General features: G+C 31.4%; 1 long non-coding RNA gene across 1 annotated transcript; it reads right to left on the bottom strand.

The window, feature by feature from the left end:
- Positions 1-6208: 6208 nt before the first annotated feature.
- Positions 6209-18640, bottom strand: LOC127728169 (uncharacterized). The gene is made up of 3 exons (XR_007994003.1): positions 18188-18640; positions 17654-17748; positions 6209-8440 (listed from the first exon to the last, which is right to left on the bottom strand). It is a non-coding gene; the product is annotated as an uncharacterized LOC127728169 (long non-coding RNA).
- Positions 18641-21858: the final 3218 nt, after the last annotated feature.

Raw genomic sequence — 21858 nt, forward strand, 5'->3', positions numbered from 1 at the left:
CATACCACATCTTCTTGTTTTTATATTCCACAGGACAGAAGTCAATCAATAAAAATGTACAAAAGTAAGACATGATTCTATATACCTAATGGTCTGTCCATTCATGAATAATCACAGTAACTGATACCATTAAGAAAAATGTAAATGACCCGTGGAAATTAGGCAGAACTTAACAATAACCTCAAGATTTCAGAACTAATGCCATGCTTTTTTTTCTATTTTTCAAGTAAGGAAGTCTTGATTGACAAATGGTAATATAGATTTGAAGTGAAATCAAAGGGCACATATTTGAGTTTACGAGAGATAGTTTGAGGAAAGTACACAGCTTTGATGCCGGACATCGATTTGACCCTTACATTTATATGTAAGAAAGGGTGCAAAAAATGCCAACTGGATTATTCGATTAACTTCTTAGCGTATGGAGGCAAGCATAACATTCATATTTATGAATGTAGAAATACCCTGATTTTGCACTGGACTGGCTGAATTGAATATTAAAAATGTCAATTTTGAAGGCACTTTGAAAAAAAACCTTTTTCATATAGTCACGTATACATTTTTTGGATTTTTTGTATAAGAAATCCTTGGAAACTTCCTATAGTATCAACAATTACAGTTGATTTTCTATCATCCAAAAATTATATGTTCGTTCATTCAAATTTAAGTGAGATCATTTACATCATTTATTCATACAGGCATAGGTATTTCAAACTGTTTCACTGAAATACATGAACAGTATTCAGAAATGGGGTTTATTAGAGCATAGTCTTTTTCCCTACAGAAATCAATTTCCGGTCATTAAACTTGTTTTTCGCCTAAACTTTATGAATGGGTTTTGAATCGTGAATTACAACGGATAAATTTAATATGAAGAATAAATTTGCATTAAGTATGATAATAAACAACATATATACTATTATTCTTTTGTCACACAATGTGTTAACATATTGTATGTAACATCAGTTTATAGACTGAAATAAAAAAATAACACTAAAGAGTCAGATATCAATAGTGTAAGAAATGATGTAAACAAACGATACTGTTGTCAAGTCATTAAGGATTGCATATTTTGGTATTAATATTGATTCACTCATAGGGTCTTTGCATCGGAAATAAACACATTTATTCTAAAACCAGTTGGCATGATACGGGTTATGTTCTTCTCATATATTTTATGATGGTATGATACTAAAACCCCTAACGGGAGGGGTTGCACTTGATTTTCATATGATGAAGACATAATCTTTCAATCAGTTTAACTGAGGTCTGGAGCTGGCATCTCAGTAACTGCTAGTAGTCCTTTGTTAATTTATGTATCATTGAATTTGTCATTTTGCTTAGTTTCTTTTGTTACCTATTCTGACATCGGACTCGGACTTCTTTTGAATTGAGTTTTACTGTGTGTATCGCTGTGTGTTTCTTTATTCTACATTGGCTAGAGGTATAGGGGGAGGGTTGAGATCTCACAAAACATGTTTAACCCCGCCTCTGGCCTTTGTTAGTCTTGTATGTTTTTTTAATTTTAGTTCATTTATATGTTTTGGAGTTTAGTATGACGTCAATTTTCACTGAACTAGTACACATTTTTATCTAGGGGCCAGCTGAGGACCACCTTCGGGTGCGCGGTTTTCTCGCTGCGTTGAAGACCCATTGGTGGCCTTCGGCTGTTATCTGCTCTTTGGCTGGGTTGTTGTCTCTTTGACATATTCCCAATTTCCATTCTCAAATTTATTAAATGTATATTTCGACGATAGTGCATAAAAAATTGAAAACAAGAAAACTCCTAATTAAGGATTAAACGTAATATTGCTATATTTGTGTTCAATGATGTTGACATTTAATCTATGTTGTGCAGAATAATAGACACTATCCCCGTTCTATCATGCGCGGAAAACTAGTTTAACATCGCTTTGTTCGTTGCTGTCTGTTGTCATATCTGAGGCTATTGTCATTTACAGGATTTGGTGTTGCTGAGAGTCTTATTATTTATTTATAACATATCTAGATTCGGGGTGTCTTGTTGCTTTGTGTCTCTGAATTTGGATCTCCTGAACATACCTCAGATTATGTTTTAGAAAAAAATATATTTCAAATAGCAAATTCGAAATTTGTTGGCTCAGCATTGACCTGTAGATCTACTGTAGCTTTCATGTTCCCGTCGTCAAAACGTTGCATATTAATGTAACATGATTCCAGCACGACCGCATAAGGAGTAAATATCTCAAAATATAGATCATATGTTGTTAAAGTAACACACAATACAAACCTGTACATTACTGCTACCAACTCGAAATATGATGTATAAAACGGCACAGAATTTAAAATGAAGGGTCAGAATGTGCTCACGACTACATTAAGCTAGCTAAATCACAGCTTTTGGTTGAATACTGTTGTGGTTCAAGAAAACAAAAGTTATCTGTTCGAATCCCACTGAGGGAAGAACAAAAATTTGCAGATCTAACATTGTAAGGCTAAATTTGAGACGATATATAAATCACTTTTCCCCTTTCCTATTCATTTTAGGTATTTACATGGTATAATCGTGCACATTTACATTCACATAACCCTTCTTTCAATTTTAATATTAGAGCAGAAAAATTCGTATTTGTTGGGGTACGTTTGCTGATTTTTTGTGTTTATTATCTGCACTCGCTCTGAAATGGTAACACCGTTTCTTATTGGTTATTGCACGTTGATTTACACACCTCATTCAACCAAATACCTTTTTAGATAACCCAAAAAAACAAGGCAGATTCAACCAGAACAGCACAGTGGGGTCTATAACTTTGCATTATTTAGGCTGTAGTGTAACTTAATATAATGTAATTACAATTATTTGAATGAATTTACATTACTCTTCAATCAAACCGCTAATATAGACATCTAATTATTTAAATATATTTTATTTTTATTTCAGACTTTGATGGCCATTTGAACGAATTACAATATAACTACCCAGTATGACATCTGTCAATGTCTGTCTCATCAAACTTTAAATCTTACAATTTAAATATGTTTTACTTTTTTTCATTTTGAAATGAAACTTGAGAATAAAGTAACTGTTACTAGTTGAAATGTACAAAATCTGTTTTCTACTTTGTATATTTTTGTCAAAAATATACAAAAACGTAAACATTGTGAATTTTTGTTATAAATTTTGTACAAAAATTCCAAGGTGTTTTTGTTCACCACACATATAATGACAACTTTTAAAATCAAATTGAATTGTGTAAGACAATAGACAATTCCTTCGATTGAATATGGATATCAACAATCATGTTAACCTTGTCACCTGTAATGACAATCGCTCGAATGAATAAGAAAAGATTTGGATTATAGATGATTCATTTCAATGACGGTTAAGATAGCAAAACTCAGTGTATTGTCACTAATGAGTCTGTTTAACGAAATGACACATTATATATGTGTACTGTGCATTGACAATCTAAGCAAGCTTATTTTTCCTTAGAAATATAATGTACTGGCTACCCCTGGTATACAGATATTTTAAGTTTACAATGACATAATTTTGATAACACTTAACAATGGTAAATATCCGTGTCGATTAGAGACAAATGTCAAGTTCCTTCTCTGGTATTAAAATCTAATAAATGATATATTCCAATCTGATTAAAATTCAGACCTATATTAACTTGCCTGCTCGTACATATCTCATATGAGTATAACGAAATCAGGCATTGCGGTCTTAAAACTTTCAAGCACGATTTTCGTACTCAGACTCAGAAATCAACCAATCAAAATCATGGATTTGGTGTTTCGAGCAGAAATTTTGTACTCCGAATACTGAGTAAAATTTTATGACCGAGAGCCCTGAGAACTATATTTCAATTATATTGGATATATTCCAATGTAAGATTTGACCCTTCTTGAAAGGCTTCATTTCTCTTAGACTCTTTTATTTCAGGCCAACATCTACATAAAAATAAAAAATAGCAAAAACCTAACCAAACCAACTTACTTTTGCACATCATCAGATTATACAATGTGACGTCCCCGAATTAGACTTATCACCAAATTTTTACTTAGATGAGCAACAAGACGGTGGCATACGTCCAGCAGGATCTGCGGCCCCTTTCGGACCACCTGAGATAACCCTCAGTTTTTGGTATGGCTCGTTACGCTCAGTCTTCGATTGCCTATGTTGTTTTGAAGACTGTTGTTTGTCTTTTGGTTGTTAGTTTTTTGCCATAGCGTTGTCAGTTTGTTTTCGACTTATGAGTTTGAATATCCCTTTGATATATTCCGCCTCTTTTATACACTATGTAAATTCGCGTTAATGAAATGTTTACTACCAATCAAAATATAAATACCCCTTTTCAAAGATAGAAAATTAGAGTTGAGGTGAATTCCCACCTTCCCTTGAATTTATGGTTAAAACTTTCTACGACAAGGAAAATGTTAAATGCTTCCAAAGATTTTAGGTGATGATTTTTTTAAACTGATAAGTCTAGCTGGATTGTTTTTATTGTACACATTAACATAAGGGTTACTGTTACGTACAAGTATAATAATAATATAATACATTATTGATAAGATGTGAGTGGTCTGAAAATGAAAATGTAAAATGCCGATTATCTTTCTGTGTTAAATATTTTAATTTTTATTGCTGCTTTGGACTTTTATTAAAATGTTAATATTTTAATGATATAGTGAATCTACCATAGTCTCTTTAAATCATTCCGTTAAATGAACTTAACATCTATAACCAATGAAAATATCAAATATATTAACTTCATCACCTTTACATATAATGTATAAACGCCTCAATGTACGGATAAAGAATATGTTTAAAAACAAGTTTCAATATTAGAAGGGGAATGACATCACATCTAGGGTGATGAGGTACTGCTTCCTAGGAGCTTTTTCAAAATATATTTCTTGACCTTGATCCAAAATAATTATCTGTTCAAGGGGACTTGAATATTCTGTATTCTGGCTGCCAAAAATGTTGCAAGTAATTGTGCATTTAACAATGACATTAAAGTTCACACGTTGATACCTGAAAAAAAAATAGCGTGTGTTCCTACCAACTGCTGAAAATAACCATTTGTATTGAGAAAATTTCCCTGTCCAAACCAATGTAGCCCAAGATGATAAAATAGTTATTCCAAAGTTGGTTGCATTTTCTGTCATGATTTCTTTTAATGGGTTGCTATTTACAAGCTAAAGGAAGCTATCAAATCAAGGAATCCAAGTGGTGAATTTGATGTCATCCCTTTGAAACGAACGCCATCACGAGTTGGTTGACCGTTATGGAATTTCTGTTTAACACATAGGGTGCCAAATGTGGAGAAGGATCTGTTTACCCTTCCATAGCACATGAGATAACCCCTGTATACTGTTCTTTGTCATTTTGTCGCTTTTCGTATTTTGCCATGGCATTGTCTGTTTGTCGTCGAATAATGAGTTTGGATATTCCTATGGTATATTCCGCCTGTCTTATAAAATTTTACATTATGTAAACACTGAGAGCACACATTTTGGAGTATGTTTTCAGGTAAATCCAAACAAGCGCTTCGGACGCACACAATTTCTAAAGTATTGAATGTGTATTTTGTAAACTCATGCTGATCCATTTAAAAATGTTTGTCTGTTCTTCATATGCATCTTTCTAAAGAATTTGTTCTTACACAAAAGTGCTTCGTGCGTACATTTTTTTAGTAACGACTCCTAAATCATTACAATTAAGCGAACACTATAAGTTCTCGTTTGTATTCTTTGTTAAATGACATGCTTAATAAAAAAATATTTTTGTGAAATATTCTCTTGATAAATTACACTTCTCCTATACTAATGCTTCAGTTTCTTCCAACAACAAAATAGTTCACCATTGGGCAGTTTATGTGTTTTTAAAATCATATTTCTGTGTCCAAAATGTGTTTGGTTGCTTGCAGTTTATCAATCTTTGGCCTTGAGTGCACCTGAAAAGCTTTTTTCATGATAAATCTCTAAAATTAAAGGAGCAAAACAACGTATTAAGGTGAAACACCATAAGAGCAGCTTCAAACTAAGAAACATTTACTGCAAAAGCAATTGACTCCGTACGTACAAACTCCAAACGGTTTAAGACTGTTGCGTTGAAATGGAAGGCATCTTCTGCTATTCTCGATTTTATTTAGTGTGTTCCACATGAAGAGAAACAAATATAACAAATGAATGATAAGGAAAACATAAAAAAAACATCAAGTAATATAAGGTATTTCTATATTTCATTTTTGAACATGATGCAAACCACATTTTCTTAAAAAAAACATGGAAGCATACTTCTTCAATATAGATAATGAATCATACAAAACATCAAATTAAGACAAATCAAAATGAATTATGCATGTTGCATGTACGAGTCATAATATTATCAAATATGAGACAGTTAAATATGGTTACTTCATATTTCCGTTTACAGCAAGTCATTAACATATAGATTTTGATATAGATGTATAATTTGTCTCTATCAATTAAGCACTATATTATTATTCAAAGCACTGAAATTAAAGCACATAGATGCAATATGCAATTTAAATGTAAACTAAAAAGGAACTATTCTTGATAATTAGAAAAAAAACTTATATCGAAAGTTTGCACAAAATGTATATTGGAACAAATGTTATCTCTCCTGAAGAACAAGGAAACCTTGAAACCTGGAATCAATTTATAGTATTTTGCTTTTTATTGTTAATCTACTGTAACATATTAATTGTATACAGTCTCTTAACTATGTATAATGAGACAAGAAGATTGCACTGACATTGTCGTTTTTGGTTATAATGAAAGAGAAGAGGAATACAATATTTCTTATGATTTATGTGTGATCTCGGGGTCATTGTAATGTATTCACTGATGAAAATTTAATTACACTCACGATTGACTTGGGGAAAGTTAACACACGTAGTGAAATCCAATATGAAAACAACAACATCAAAACAAGACCCCCTTTTCCCTATAAAAACGTAACTAAGAGAACCACCGAACCGTTAACTAAAAATACTTCACCGTCTGGTAATGATTATGTTTGGTTGCTACTTTACATTAACTCATCTCTTTCGATCATCTTTACTGAAATATACACTATGTCTGTTACAGCTGGACAGTTATTAATTACAACGGGTCTCTGATTAACCCCCCCCCCCCCAAAAAAAAAAAAAAATTAAAAAAAGACGGTTTTATCGGTTCTTTTTAGTCTTTTGATTTGTTTCGATGCCAGTTACTTGTTTTTTTTTATGTTTCACAAGCTAAATTGTTCTGGTAACACTTGTCATGTGTAATGAAGTTTATACCAATACATGTACTAATCTATATAAAGTACATAGACTTGATATTAAACCAGGATCATCATACAACATTCTATTATAAGATATTAAATTAAAATGACAAAGCAAATACTTGATTTGAATATGAACATTTCAATAATGTATGGTGCGTTTTGTTCTTGCACTTGAAAAGCACCCTAAGGTCCAATTTCTCCTGTAAAACTACGTGTGAACTAATTTCTCCTGTAAAACTATGTGTGAACTATTCCTTATTAGTTTTCGTATCCTGTAATATTTAAATCTTTACAATACATTTTATTAAAGTGTGATATTTCAACTAATCTTACTAACACTATTTGAACGCGAGACATGGCAATGCATGGTCTTGAAATAAAGTATCCTAACCAGATCAGATCAGAATGCATAACCTATAACAAAGAAATGAAATTCATAGCTTCAGTACTGTATACTTTTTCAGATAAGATTGGCCTTGTAAAAAGGCATTCGTTTTCAGGTGAAATTGGCCTTTACTTAAGGTGTCTTATTCTCGACGTATTTACACTATCTCAAATAATTATATAACAATAATCACAGATGAATAACAGAAATTCTAACACTCAACCACACACAACTTTGGTCTTCAACAGACATTTTTATGTTCACAAAAATGTTTTATAAGGCACTGATATGCTTAAAAGACAAACATGACAACTATCGCTATACCATTTGGGGTCGCGGAGCGTTTCTCGTAGGCACTTTGGCTACTTGTCGCATGTCTCTGCACGTATTTTTTGGAGATTGTCCTGTTTGAAAGTTTGATGAGTTTGGTGTATTTTGAGAACTATTGATTTCACTAGTGTCTGTTTCAGCGCCATAAAATTCCGGTTTATCTAGAATTCCACCTCTTTCTCGTTTCTTTTGTTTGAATCGACCGGATCTTGATATGGACAATGTATGTTTTAATCTTTGTTTTTCTTTCTCTGCATCACTTTGCGCGTCTGCCAAGCGGAGTGATTCGGATCGACGAAATTCCTTTTTATATTCCTCTTCTTTTGACTTCGACGTTTTTTTCCAAAATTTGAACCAAGACATCTTGAAAATATTCCAAAATATCAAAATAATGTGTTGTGCTCTGTTAGGTTGTAATCTGCAGTTAGTCCATTTCACATATTCTGTAAAAAGAGAAAAAGAAAATAAGAAATTAGTGTTCCAAAATATTTGTCTCAGATATCCTTATGGGAAAAAATAATTAATTTCGTTCCCTTTTAAAATAAAACAATATAGTTTTCGAAAAAATATATACGATATATAGGGACACATATCTTTCTACAATTGATCTGGTACACGCATGCATGTACTATATTTTATCAACTTTCAAAATCTGTTGACATTATAATTATGATACTTTTGTAATTGTTCCGTTCACGTATAGGATACATATTTTCGAATTATACAGTTCTTGTTGGCGTCTTGTAAATATACCTCGGGAAATGTTTTTCGAGTGGGGATAGGAAATAGATAATTCTCGTGCATTACAGTATTTTAACTTTTTTCACTGGTTTTCAAAGAAAAGTATGGATTTCATCTTTGTGTCCTTTTGACCTCATCAATTTGAAATATTGTTTTTGTATTTGGACTATGGGCGAAATAAAAATACTGAACCTAAACATACGAGACTTAGTAAGATGTTGTGTCAATATCGTGCAAACTATGTCCAACATCATCGTTTTGGTTTTTTTAATTTTCAGTTCACATTTTAAAGTCGCAAGTTTCCTCAATCATCTTCTTTCTGTCAATTTTAAGGTATTGGCTGCTAACGTGACACAATTTTCATAATATTGTAATGGAAAATATAACTTGGTGGTCATTAGCTATTTGATTTAGTATATGACCGATCGTTCAATGTTCATTTCAAGTTCAATGAGAGTACTCGCTTTAATAAAAGAAAGCAACAAAATATAAATTTTCAAATACAGAAATCTTGACCAAAAGCGTTATCAGGTCAGACTTTGAAAAAGACATTTTCGCCTGTGACTTACAGTTAAGGAAATTATTGAATAACAATTGACAAATGGCGAGAAAATATAGCTCTTTTAAAAATGATTAGGATTTACGTTCGGAAGTCCGTGGTAGATTGTATCTTCGTTGATGTAAGGAGTATTAAATCGCCAACAAAGACATAAGCAAAACCCTACCTCTTTCAAAAAAGATTATCGTTAAATACGATTAAACAAAAGACAAAACTAGAAACAATACATTTGATACACAGATTAAATCTGTCAAAATATATTAGTTCTTTACGGATTAGTAATGTTACATGAGATAAATCTCAGTTCATTCAGTTTTTAAATTATGTAGACCAAGAGCTTATGTAAAACCAAACGAAGGTGTGTAAAATGTTTGTTCGCTGGGAATATGTAGTATACATGTACTTCTAAATCAGATACAATGATACAATGAGATCACATTAGTTTGTGTCTATTTTATTTTGGCCAGTTTGAACAGTCAGATAAGTAAATTCATGATAATTCGCATGCCTATATTGTTACTGGGAACACAACAAATGTAAGCAAACATCAATTGAAAACAGATGAACGAATGGAAAATTATTCTTTAGTAATCCCATAGAGATACCAGAGGCGCTTATGGAATGGACCTTCCCCCTTTTTGAATTCATTGAAAGTAAAATTTCTGAATTTCTTTAGTATTTTAACTTATTTTCCGCCTTTTTAACGTATTCTTGCTATTACCTTCACGATTTAACAATACTAGTACCACGTGACCGATACCCCTCCATTCTGTAGAAAATAAGAATAACCAATACCACATGTTTCTATGACAGTTCAAACTGTATACATGCATGTGAAATGAAATGGGTATTATGTTTCTTCCAATTTCAAGAGTACTGATATGACTCTTACCTTGCCTCGTTTGCTATAGGATTAGTAGCATATCATGATTACCATTGATCTCTTGGAGTAAGGGAAACTATAATTCCATAAATTGTCGTTATATACCCCTGGACCTACGTGTTAGCAAAAACTGAGATGTTGATCAGAGTTTCATCTGTAAACGTTTGTAACGAACTCAATCACTTAGTACATGTATCATATGCCTATGTAGATGGTTTTTGTGTCATTGGTTTGCTGTCTGGGTGACATATGCCTCACAAATTTTTATATTTTTATTATTGAAGATCAAACAATAACTGGACGGAACACTTCATATTTCAGTGGGCATGCAGACATTTAGCAACCTTACACCATATAAATGCATCGATGATAAGATTAAATAAACAAATGTTTTATAAATATCAGCCCTTCTAAATGCACCTTTGGTAAGAATAAACAAATCTTTTCAAAACATTGTATTGTTCCTAAGATTTCATTCTATTTTAAAGAGGTGTAAACATGCAGCACTGTGATGTAACTGTTTGCATTTGTATTAACAAATGTCGCATGCAATTTAAATGACAAAATTTTATCTACTGATTTAAGAACTTTGGTTATTTACAGTTGTGTTAAATCAATACAAAATGTTTGACAAATATACCTGATATATATACGTCTTTCTTAAATCTTATCTTGAGATTGTACAAGGCCAACTGATATATTTTTTAAATTTACGACGGCAAGACCATGTGATTCTTGAAAAGAAGATCTCTAAGTCTTTGGAGATTTTTTCAATGAATAATTTATTTGACAGTATTAATGTATTATTATTAGTCTTTCTTATATAATTATTATTGTCATTATTGTTATTATTATTATGATAATATTATCTGGTCATAAAACTTGACTCAGTACTTGGAGTACACAATATAGGCTTACAACACCAAATCCAGCATTTTGATTGGTTGATTTCTGAGTCTGAGTACGATAATCAATTATCGTGCTGGAAAGTTTTATGACAAGGTAGTTGATTAAAAGTGAAATTATGTGGACATATTTTTCTCCTAAACTGACGGTCATTAATTTTGAATTTTCCTGATTTGGCAACCATACTGCGATAAAAGGCGACATAAATAAAAGGGCAGTTGTTCCAATATATTTGAAGTCCACCTTAAATTAAAAGAAAATTGATATAAACTATTGCCCGAAAAAATGAAACTTTCAGAAAAAGACCATACAAATCTCGGAACTTAGTACTGGAACGAAAATAACAAACCACAAATAATATGTCGAAAGAAAAAAATAGTTTTTAGTTTTAGACCAAGCCGTGCAGCGTCATGAGGTTTTAGTTGAAGTTGTAATAGTGAATACTGTTGTACAAACTAAGTACAACTGGTTTTTTTTGGCATATAATATACATATATCAATTAGCTTTGATCAATAATGGATGGACGCGCAAAGTCCAAAATTTGCCAGAAACATAGGTTTAAGAACTTAGTTATTCAATACATGTGACAACAATTATATATGTTTAAACATAAATTTACACGCATCTAATCAAACCAGTACTGGTCAATTCTTCACAATATTGACAGGTTGACCACTACAGGTTTTTCGCTAGTCCGCACAGAGCCAAGTCACCAATTCATTTGATATGTCTATAATTGAAAACTTATTGCTGTCCCCAAATGTGTGCCTCAGTTAAAGCCAACCTAATTCATTTTCTCGTCGTTTGTTCGGTGATTGTTTCAATTGCGTCTATCAAACATAACTTTTTATTCACAGGACTATTCAACAATATTGTATGTGTAATTAATGAGGAATGTCATTGTCTATGATTCTAACTTATTTCAGAGGTAGCATTCTAACCGAGAATGTGAGACATCTCCGGTTTTGACCACTGGTCAGGTCAAATGTTAACTTTGTCTTTGATGCCTTTTATCTAAGCACACAACATTAAAAATAATAAAAAAAACCACCCGACATGTCTTCCACCAGACGGTTACCTTGTATGCTACATAAGGTCAGATAAGTATAGTACCAAGTGCATTCATACAGTACTAGACTGTCATGCTGAGAAGTATTGATTTCCTAATGAACTTATATTTAAAAGATACCATTGCCATGAAATTGCAACTTTTTTCACTACAAACTTTCTTCTTTTTTACTATATTTTTTTACAATTTCGTGTTGATTTAATCCTGCAACAGGAAACCGGTCTAGTTTCTGTCCTGTTGACGCGAACAGTACTTACTAGTAAGCACTCGATACCAACATTAATAAGTGTAAACGTTACATTATGTGTCCATAAGGTTGGACACATCTTTATTACAATGAAAATAAAAGATCCAAAATTATTCAAAACAAAGCTGCTATTCGGTAGTTATGAAAACTGAAAATAAAGATCTTTTTCATGTTTTTGTATTTTTGTCTTAAATTCTGGCGTTGATATGAACAGCTTTGATTTTCGTAGCCTACTTCCTCTTCAATTTGTCAATAAATATATATTTTACAAAAAAAAAAGCTGTTCTACTGTTGTTTAATCCTTTGCAAAGTTATCTTAAATATCAAATTTTGTATGACAGGGTCGTTTAATACACTTCCATTAGCACATAAAAAAGAAATTAGATAAAACGCAAATTTAATTACCCATTAAAGGATCCTCTGCGAAATTTTCCGTCGATTTTTATCTCTGTTATCACTTGATATTTCATAAATACTTTCATACGATTTTACAGTTAATAATTCAGAATGGGAAACCAATTGTTGCGGAAATTTTAATGTTTTCCTGTTATAAACATTATTCTATTTGTAGTGTATTACACGTACTTACACGGTGTGAATTACATGAGAAATTGATATTTAAAAATATTGCACTATGTTTACCTTATATAAACAGATGAAAACATATGGCTAAATTATCAATAAGTGTCCAGCAACAAGAATAGAAGACGCAATGAAAAAACAATTTTTCAAGGTTAATTAAAATACTGATTCCATGACACTGATGTTTTTAAAAGGCTACATGGATGGATGTTTACTGAGGACTTTTTCAACCATATTTAGGACTATCTTCCGAGACGATGATTCCAGTACTGTATAATACTCTATGTAGACATTTAATTTTACAGTTAACATGAGATGAGTGCATGAGTGTAAAACATTGCGATGCAGTGATCATTTGATAAACTTGTAATTTGTCATGAAAACGCTTGTACCAAAACAGCAGTATCTCGATTGCTTGCCAGTTATTTCGAAATTTTGCTTACATCTTGTAAAATATGGTTAATGGACTGTATTTTGTACATGTTTACCTCTTGTTTCAAATGTGAATGTGACAAAGTGTTTTTAAATAAAGATTTATTGTATTGTATTTTTTAGTATTTTTCAGTAGAAATTTTGCAGCTTCGTAAAACATGTTTGAATTGCTTCCTTTCTCTTTTTTGTATCTTATTTGAAGTTAGTGTTACAAGTTTATCCTGTAAATGAAACCCTGTTTTTTCACGAAAAAATCTAAATGCAAAATATACCGATTTATTACTTATTTCCTGTTATGTTTTCGTTGAATGAAGAACTTGAAATTGGTAACAAATATTGTCCAGGTATATGTCCTATGAAATATATCAAGAGTATTGTAAGTCCCGTTTGCCGAAGTCCATGATGATACTACCTAATGATGGTCTTTGTAAAGATTATCGTGCAAATACATGAATAAAAATGAAAAAAAATACATGTTTTATAGAGATTTTTTGTGCTTCATCTATTTAGCTCTAGTTATACAAGTGTCTTACTTTACGGTCCACATCTATATTTGTGTATTAAGTTTAATTCAATTTAGGTGCGTGTTGTTTTCTTGAAAACAAACCTCCAATGGGGATGAGATGTCCCAGAATTGAATTCATGGCAACATATTGGAGGTCACACCAAATTATGTCATAATATAATCTTTCCACAATGTAAAGAATATTTATCTAAATGAATTTTGACTATTTTGTATTCAAATTTGGTACATATTTCAGATTATTGGTTTGGATGATTTTAGGACACCCTATATATTATTCCGTAAGTTAGGACAAATTTTAAGATAAGTCGCAAATGAGGACCTCTCAGGTAACCTAAAGTAAGGAATGAGTTATATCATACAAGACCGTGTGTCTTACATGTAGTCCTAAGACACTTTCAATAAACTGGTCCCTGATCTCTTTTTCGTCTCTGATAAATAGATTTATATCTTATCTAAGATGGTTATAATTCTCTGAATGCTTTAGATCTTGATATATGATATGGACCATTATATCGTCCATCTTTGAAAGCATATTGTTTGGTAACATGTTTTGTCAGGGATATACTGTCAATTTTATGTCAAATCACTATCTTCTATTATTTATAAACTCTCTTTCAGAATTGTAAAAACTGCATAAAATGTAAATTCACAGTACTTTATACGGGTATATTTAATTCATATGCAAGAGTTTTCAATCGTAAAACGTTGCTACATGAATAAGCTCTACAAATTAAACATTTAGATACATAGATAAAACGCCAATTCATGCAATGTTTAAACGATTTTCTTTGATGATTTTATGTATACTTATTTATATGTGGATGTTACATAATCGCCAAATACATAAAGTTTTGGCATTTTGTCACATCCTGATTGGTTATTCTTGATGTATTAATAAAATCAAAGTTCGCTCAATCATTTAAATACATTTTTTTTTATAGATTTTATCAATTATTTCCGATGACTGTTGAATATATACTGAATATAGATATGTATATGTATAAGGAACCAAAAGGGGCAATAACAATCATTAGTAGACCAACTTAAAAAAAAAAACAATAAGCAAAATGAACACTATAAAAACAAGGGTGAACTTATTTGCTAGAAGGGAAAGAGGCAAACCAGTTCCAATTCATCAATAGTCTAAAATGACCATTGAATCACACATCAGATTTTATAAGAAAGAAACGCAAAGGAAAGGAATTCTATTCTTAATGAAGCATGAATTCAATGTAAAAACCTACTTTTTATTTCAAAGTACAAACAGCTTATTTGGTTGCTGACCAGTGAGTCTGAAAATGTTAATATGTCTCAGTGTCAAGATTTATTAGTACTTGTTTTGAAATAAGAGAAAATTTGCATTCCAGAAACAAGATATACATGTAGTAGTGGTGTAGCTTTATATTTTATGTATTAGAGAGGGTTAATATTCTATTTTATCTATTTTCAAACACCATCTGGTATGGAGTATAGTTATGGCACCCTCAACGGAGTTGGGGTGACATATTGTTATTCTACGTTTCTTTTTTTTCTTATTATTATTATGTCACCCTGACGGAGGTCGGGTGACATATTGTTATTGTTCGATTCTTTTTTTTTATTATTCTTATTCCACACTTTTTGTCCAGCTTAGTTCTCGGAATTGAATGGACCAATTGTGATGGGACTATACCATAATGTTAACCACCATGTGTAGTTGTGCACCTGACTTTGGAATAAAAAAAAATGGCTGCCATTGCCATGGAAACAGCAAAAATGTGAAAAATAGAAATGTGTTCCAATTTATATGAAACTTCTATGATATTAAGAGACTCGTGCAAACTTCAACATGGAACATTTTTATTTCAACTGGGGGGTCTCCTTGGCATTATTTGAGGGGGTGAATTTTTCATTGAACATTCCAGAACATTAGTGTTAAAATAGGTCTACAGACATTAAATGTAATATGATGGTATATTATTATGGGGAAAACAATATGCATCAGTAGTTTGACTTTGGAATTTTTAAAATGGCGGCCGTTACCATGGAAACAGCAAAAATACAAAAAATATCAAAATGCTCCAAATTCATTGGAATTTAAAACAGATAGATCTGGGCTCTCGGTCATAAAACTTTACTAAGTACTCGGAGTACAAAATTTGTGCTCGAAACACCAAATCCATGATTTTGATTGGTTGATTTCTGAGTCTGAGTACGAAAATCGTGCTCGAAAGTTTTATGACCGCAAGGCCTGTTGTTATGCATAAATCTGCATTCACTGATGGAAAATTTCGAAATGGCTGCTGTTTAGTGGCAATTGGCAGACCAGGGTGACATCCTCTATTGCTTGCAATGGCAATTCTAGTTTTTATTATTTTTCTTCCACACATTTTGTCCGCGCGAGTTCTTGGAATCCAATGGACCAATGTTGATGGAACTCTACTATAATGAAGACCCCCATGTAAAGTTGTGCACCTTGCTATGGAATGGTAAAAAATGGCCGCTGTTTCCATGGAAACAGCAAAAATGTGAAAAAAATCAAAGTGTTCCTAACTGGAAGAAACTCCACAGGAATGGTAACTGGCATGGGCAGAGATGCATTTTGAAGTTTGAATTTTCAAAATGGCCGCTGTAACCATGGAAACAGCAAAAATGTCCAAAATTTCAAAATGCTCCAAACTTAATGAAACTTTACAAAAATGATAATTGCATGTGTAGATGCACTCTTTGACTTTGGAATTTTCTAATTGGATGCCGCTCGCCTGGCAATGGGGGAAGGGTGCCATCCGCTATTGCTTGCAATGGCAAATCTAGTTATTTATTCATTTCTTTTGAATGTAATATATCTTAAAAATTACTGAATAATTGATACTATATATATATATGTAAAACGGAAACGGGCCCTTTAATTGGATTCAATAAATATTCTATTCTATTCATCCGAGTTTAATATCGAAGCTGTATCATACATATATATTGAACAGTCGTTTTATTTTGTTGCAGTTGACGTTCGGCGAGGAAAGTACATTCTGCGTCTTTACATGTGCAAGACATATCTAAATAGTTTGAAATATATCAACTTTTGATGAGTCCAAATATGTTTTCGAATTTCTCTTTTGATAATAATGTCGGTACTTTGAATACATCAACAAAGTTTATAGAAATGTTCATTGGTTTTTTTTGTAAAATATTCACCGCGAGATGAACAATGCGTGCTAAACATAGCATTAAACCCCTAATAATCAATCAATAAACAAATCAATCAATTGAAATTTTCTTTAGTAGAAATTGATCCGGCACAATTTATTGCTCGTCAATATATAAAATGATTTTCAGAGCATTTAATTTTATAAAATACAATTGAGAAACATCTGCAACACTTCAGTAAATAATGCCAAACAACATGTTGCTTTAGTAAAATATTGTTAAGTTTTCTCAATCATTAATTATCGTACATCTGTTGCCAAATGAACAAAAGATAACCATGTACAAATGCATGATCGATGTACAATACAATGTATATACATGACCGTCAATGTCAATATAAAGCAATAAATGTTGATTTATAAAATAATCAACTCAATTTTAATGGAAAAAGATACGGAATAAATTTCAAGGAAGCAGCAACTAAATACTTCCAAACTTCACAAAAAACCTTATATTATAACATTTTTTACTTTATTCTTGGTCTGAAATGCTAATATATTTCAAAACTGTAGGTTTTCACTTACCAATTTGAGAACATTAAAACTTCTTGCAATACTAGATTCGCCAAAAATGCTTTAAAATGTGCAAGACAAGGAAACATCAATTCTCATTTCCAAAACTATAAAAAAAAATCATGCATTTTACGATATATTCAAAAGCAAAACTTCATGACCCTTCAAAGAGTACATGCTTTATAAGACGGAAATCCAATGTCGTCTGTGTTCCACATTGTATCATTATGCAGTATATTTAAAACTGTCACGCTATGTTATCTCATTTCAGAATTAAAATCGACGGGAAAAGAGAAGGCAGCCACTTTAGTACTATATAATAGCCTTTATAACTAATTTTATCCTATAACTTCACTTATTGTTTGCCGACACTTGTGAGCTTTATATTTGTTCTTTGCTGATAAAATAACTGTTCTGGAACTCACTCAAAAGTTTCGCCAGCGCTATTTATACACTATACGTACAGTTATAACTACTAAACTTACATTAACAGCTGATCAAGGTAAAAAATGTTGAACTTTTTGTTTTTTTACAAAAAAGACTTACCATTCAGTTAAATTCCATTGAACTTCAAAAGATCAACATAGGTTATTCTAAATGGTATTGACACATGTGTTTAATGTTTATATTATTCCAAGTTCTAATCATTCCTCTGTTCTTGCATCTCAATATCAAACTCCAGCCAGAAAAACTGTTAATCTATCAAACTAATAAATTTGAAATTCAACTTTTGAAATGTTAAAACGTGATAAACCAAAAAACACAAACAAATCAGCGGTCTTATTATAGTCCTATTGAAGCCTCAATCTTCAATAAAATAAAATGCACAGGTAATCTTTTTCACACGGATAATACTTATATCAACACAGGTATTTTTTGCTATGAATGCGTATTTCTTGGTGCGTGAACAGGTCATGGGTTACTTTATTAAATCCCTTTGGTAGGTAGTTCGGGAAAATTTTAATTTCAGACCAAATCACAAAATCGATAGTAAAATGACTACACTGCATACAGGACAAAGACAACCTGACAAATGTTCTAATTATAACAATGTGATTCAAGAATGAAAATCAATGTTTTGTTGTTCATATTTACATTATCATGTGTTTTCTGTTCCTAAAATTAATTTCTTTTTAATCCGTTTTTTATAATTCCGATAATGTACAATACAGTGAACTTTTCAGAGAAGTATTCAATAAAAAAAAAATACCTTTCATTTTTTTCTACGGTTCTCTTTCCATTACTGTTCATTACTTGTATTTGTTTTTATTTAATCTGTTGAAATGAACTTTAGAAATTAATACTAGTAATTGAAATTTTATAAATTTAAGCAACACTAGTCTACTGATGTTCAAATATCCTAGATCGAGATAACACACAACCACTAAGGAAATCACATGAATTTCAAAAGTAGCGAGACCGGTTGCGTCGACACGTAAATGTCTCCCGCTATGCGTGCACCATCTGCCATGCGAATCCATCGAACAAAAATAGAAAAGAAAAGTGTTTAAAAAGAAAGTGCTTTCTCACACTATACAAGAAAATGCATATTTCAACAAAAACAACGTGTCATACATCTTAAAAAGTACCCTAAAGTTTTCTGATTGTATAATAGTACTTGACTGCGATTCAGTTCGTATACACAAACAATACATGCTCTTGTTTGGTTGTAAAAACCATAAAAGTACTGTTTGTTCAAACATACCTCTGCATTAAACTAAAACTTCAAACAACTTCGTATACTTTACAAATCATATAGGAATTGTATAGTTGTTTAGCATTATTTATTTCAATATTTCGTATGACTGCATTTAGTGTATACATTGTGTACCAGGTGATGGAAAACTGTTGTGGGTGTTTAAAATGGAAATACAAATTGTTACTATGACTATATATATAAATATTGATTATTGATGTTATTGAAAAATCTATGCCATTTCATGATGTTGTTGACAAGTAATAACTTTGTTCACAACATTGTTTTATATTTGATTGATTGTTTGTTATACAATAAAAAAAATTCTGCCCCCAAAATGTTACCGAAACATACATTGCCTCTTTAAGAAAATATCATATATAACTGCAGTTATAAGTTTGTTCGATTTTATATTCCAATTTGGCTAAATTTTCAGGGATATTCATGCAATTACCTTCTGAATAAAGCCTTTATGAAAAAACTTAAGATACGGAGTTCCGTACGCACGTCACATGTTTCTGGATTAACCTTCATCGGGTAAACTCAAATCCAACGGATTGAAACCGCAAACAATGAAATATTTTCGATCATAAACCAATTAAAAAGAAAAAACAAACAAACAAACAAGCAGCCCAAACCATCTACAGGCAACTTAGCTTTGTCGGATGGATTGAAATCTTAGTTTTCATATAACTACGTTATTTAGGAACTGGGTATTTATATATTGACAAAGTATACTTTGTCATACTAAAGGGCTGGCTACTATACTTATTAGGACACCCTCAGGAACAGAAAAAAACAACAGATATAAAAAAAGTAGGACTTATTACTTATATATTGTTTCCAGAGTAATTCTTAAAGAATAGTGCAAATCTTTTATGTTCTTTTTGTTGAAAAAAACCAAAGGACACCCGAAAAAAAACGCATTTGAAAGACATTGCAAAACTCTTCAATTTCCCACATTTTATGCATTCCGACAAAGAATGGAACTAAGTATTGCCAAACAAATCTCACACTTTGCATAAGCTATTTTTTATACACGAGGAAATTCATTTTTTTGGGACACATTTACGATAGTACCTTTGCAATGTCCTACCGATTCTTTTTTGAGATAATACTTAAACTATTTTAAAAAATCTATAAAAATTGCCATTTTACGAGGTCTGTAAGCATTGATAATTTGATTTACTGTTTAATAGTACAGGTATAACAGGAAATAATAAGTTTTGTCAGAATGTGATACTTTTAAGATTGAAATAATTTTGTAAATTGACTTTGCCAATGCAAAAAAAACCAAAAAAAAGCCAACAACATGGACATTACTTATACTTGTAATTTTATCCCAATACAGACAGGAGGAAGAAAAATTACAAAATTAATTTAGTATTTATTTGACTCTATAAAGACACAGCAGATGATTCTTCATTGTACATTACATAAATAACGTATTGTATAAATGTTAAATGTCATTAGAATTCTCGTCTATTACAGCTTAAATTGTTGTACTATTAAGGTATAGTGTTTCATAACAAAACTATTATGTTATTGATAGCGGAACAATCCTTTAACATGCTTTATAAACTAAAGACCTTATAAACGATTAAAAGTTAGATTACAACGGTCGATTAGTTTTAGGTTGAGTAGGTCAAACTGACCAAAGTCGTAGGTATAGGTAAAAATAATAAATAGAAAATTTGAAAAAATAGCAGCTTACGGTTTCACTGATTACAGTAAAGACATTCATACTAGATGCTTTACTAAGTATCATGGATTGATCACATGATAGTACACACGTGTACTAATGCAGAATTGCTGTTATTTATCCACAAAACTAGCAAGACTCACAAGGACCTGCGTCGCTAACATGCCATTCTGATATTTTTTTTTCACCTTTAATACAACCGGTAGTGTTGGCTTATTTGAAGATCTTATCTAGCAGGCCGTTTTTGCAGTTTTTTTCTACCTTTAATAGATTTCAAGAAAATATCCAAAATGCAAGAAAATGTGTAAAACTTGTCATTTAAAGGTAATACATCATACAAAGAAATCGTCATTTAAGGGCAATAACTACAATAAGGAGTAGTCGGACAATTTCCTCGATATTGCCTTAATTGTAGATCTTGTCTTGCTGATCATTTTTTCTTTCTTATTCAAGTTTCTTTCTATCTATCTATTCTTATTTAAAAGATATTGGTAAACATCATCATCAAAGGGCAATAACTACATAAGGAGTCCACTGATGATTTCAATCATGTTTATACTTATTTGTAGATCTTGTCTTTTTGATCATTTTTGCAACTTAAAGTTTTTCTCTGTCTATTTTAGTTTTCAAGATAATAGGCAAAAATGAAAAAAGGTAAACTTTGTAATTTAACTCCTATAAGAAGTCACCTGACAATTTTTACGTAATGTACAATTGGTAGAGCTCAACATTCAGAACATTTCTGTCCTGTCAGATTTTCTCTATTTATAACGGTTTTCAAAAAATAGACAAAACTTACATTTTACCCCTTTGTTCTAT

The sequence above is a fragment of the Mytilus californianus genome, unplaced genomic scaffold (genome assembly GCF_021869535.1).
Source record: "Mytilus californianus isolate M0D057914Y unplaced genomic scaffold, xbMytCali1.0.p SCAF_2, whole genome shotgun sequence".
Classification (NCBI taxonomy): Eukaryota; Metazoa; Mollusca; class Bivalvia; order Mytilida; family Mytilidae; genus Mytilus; species Mytilus californianus.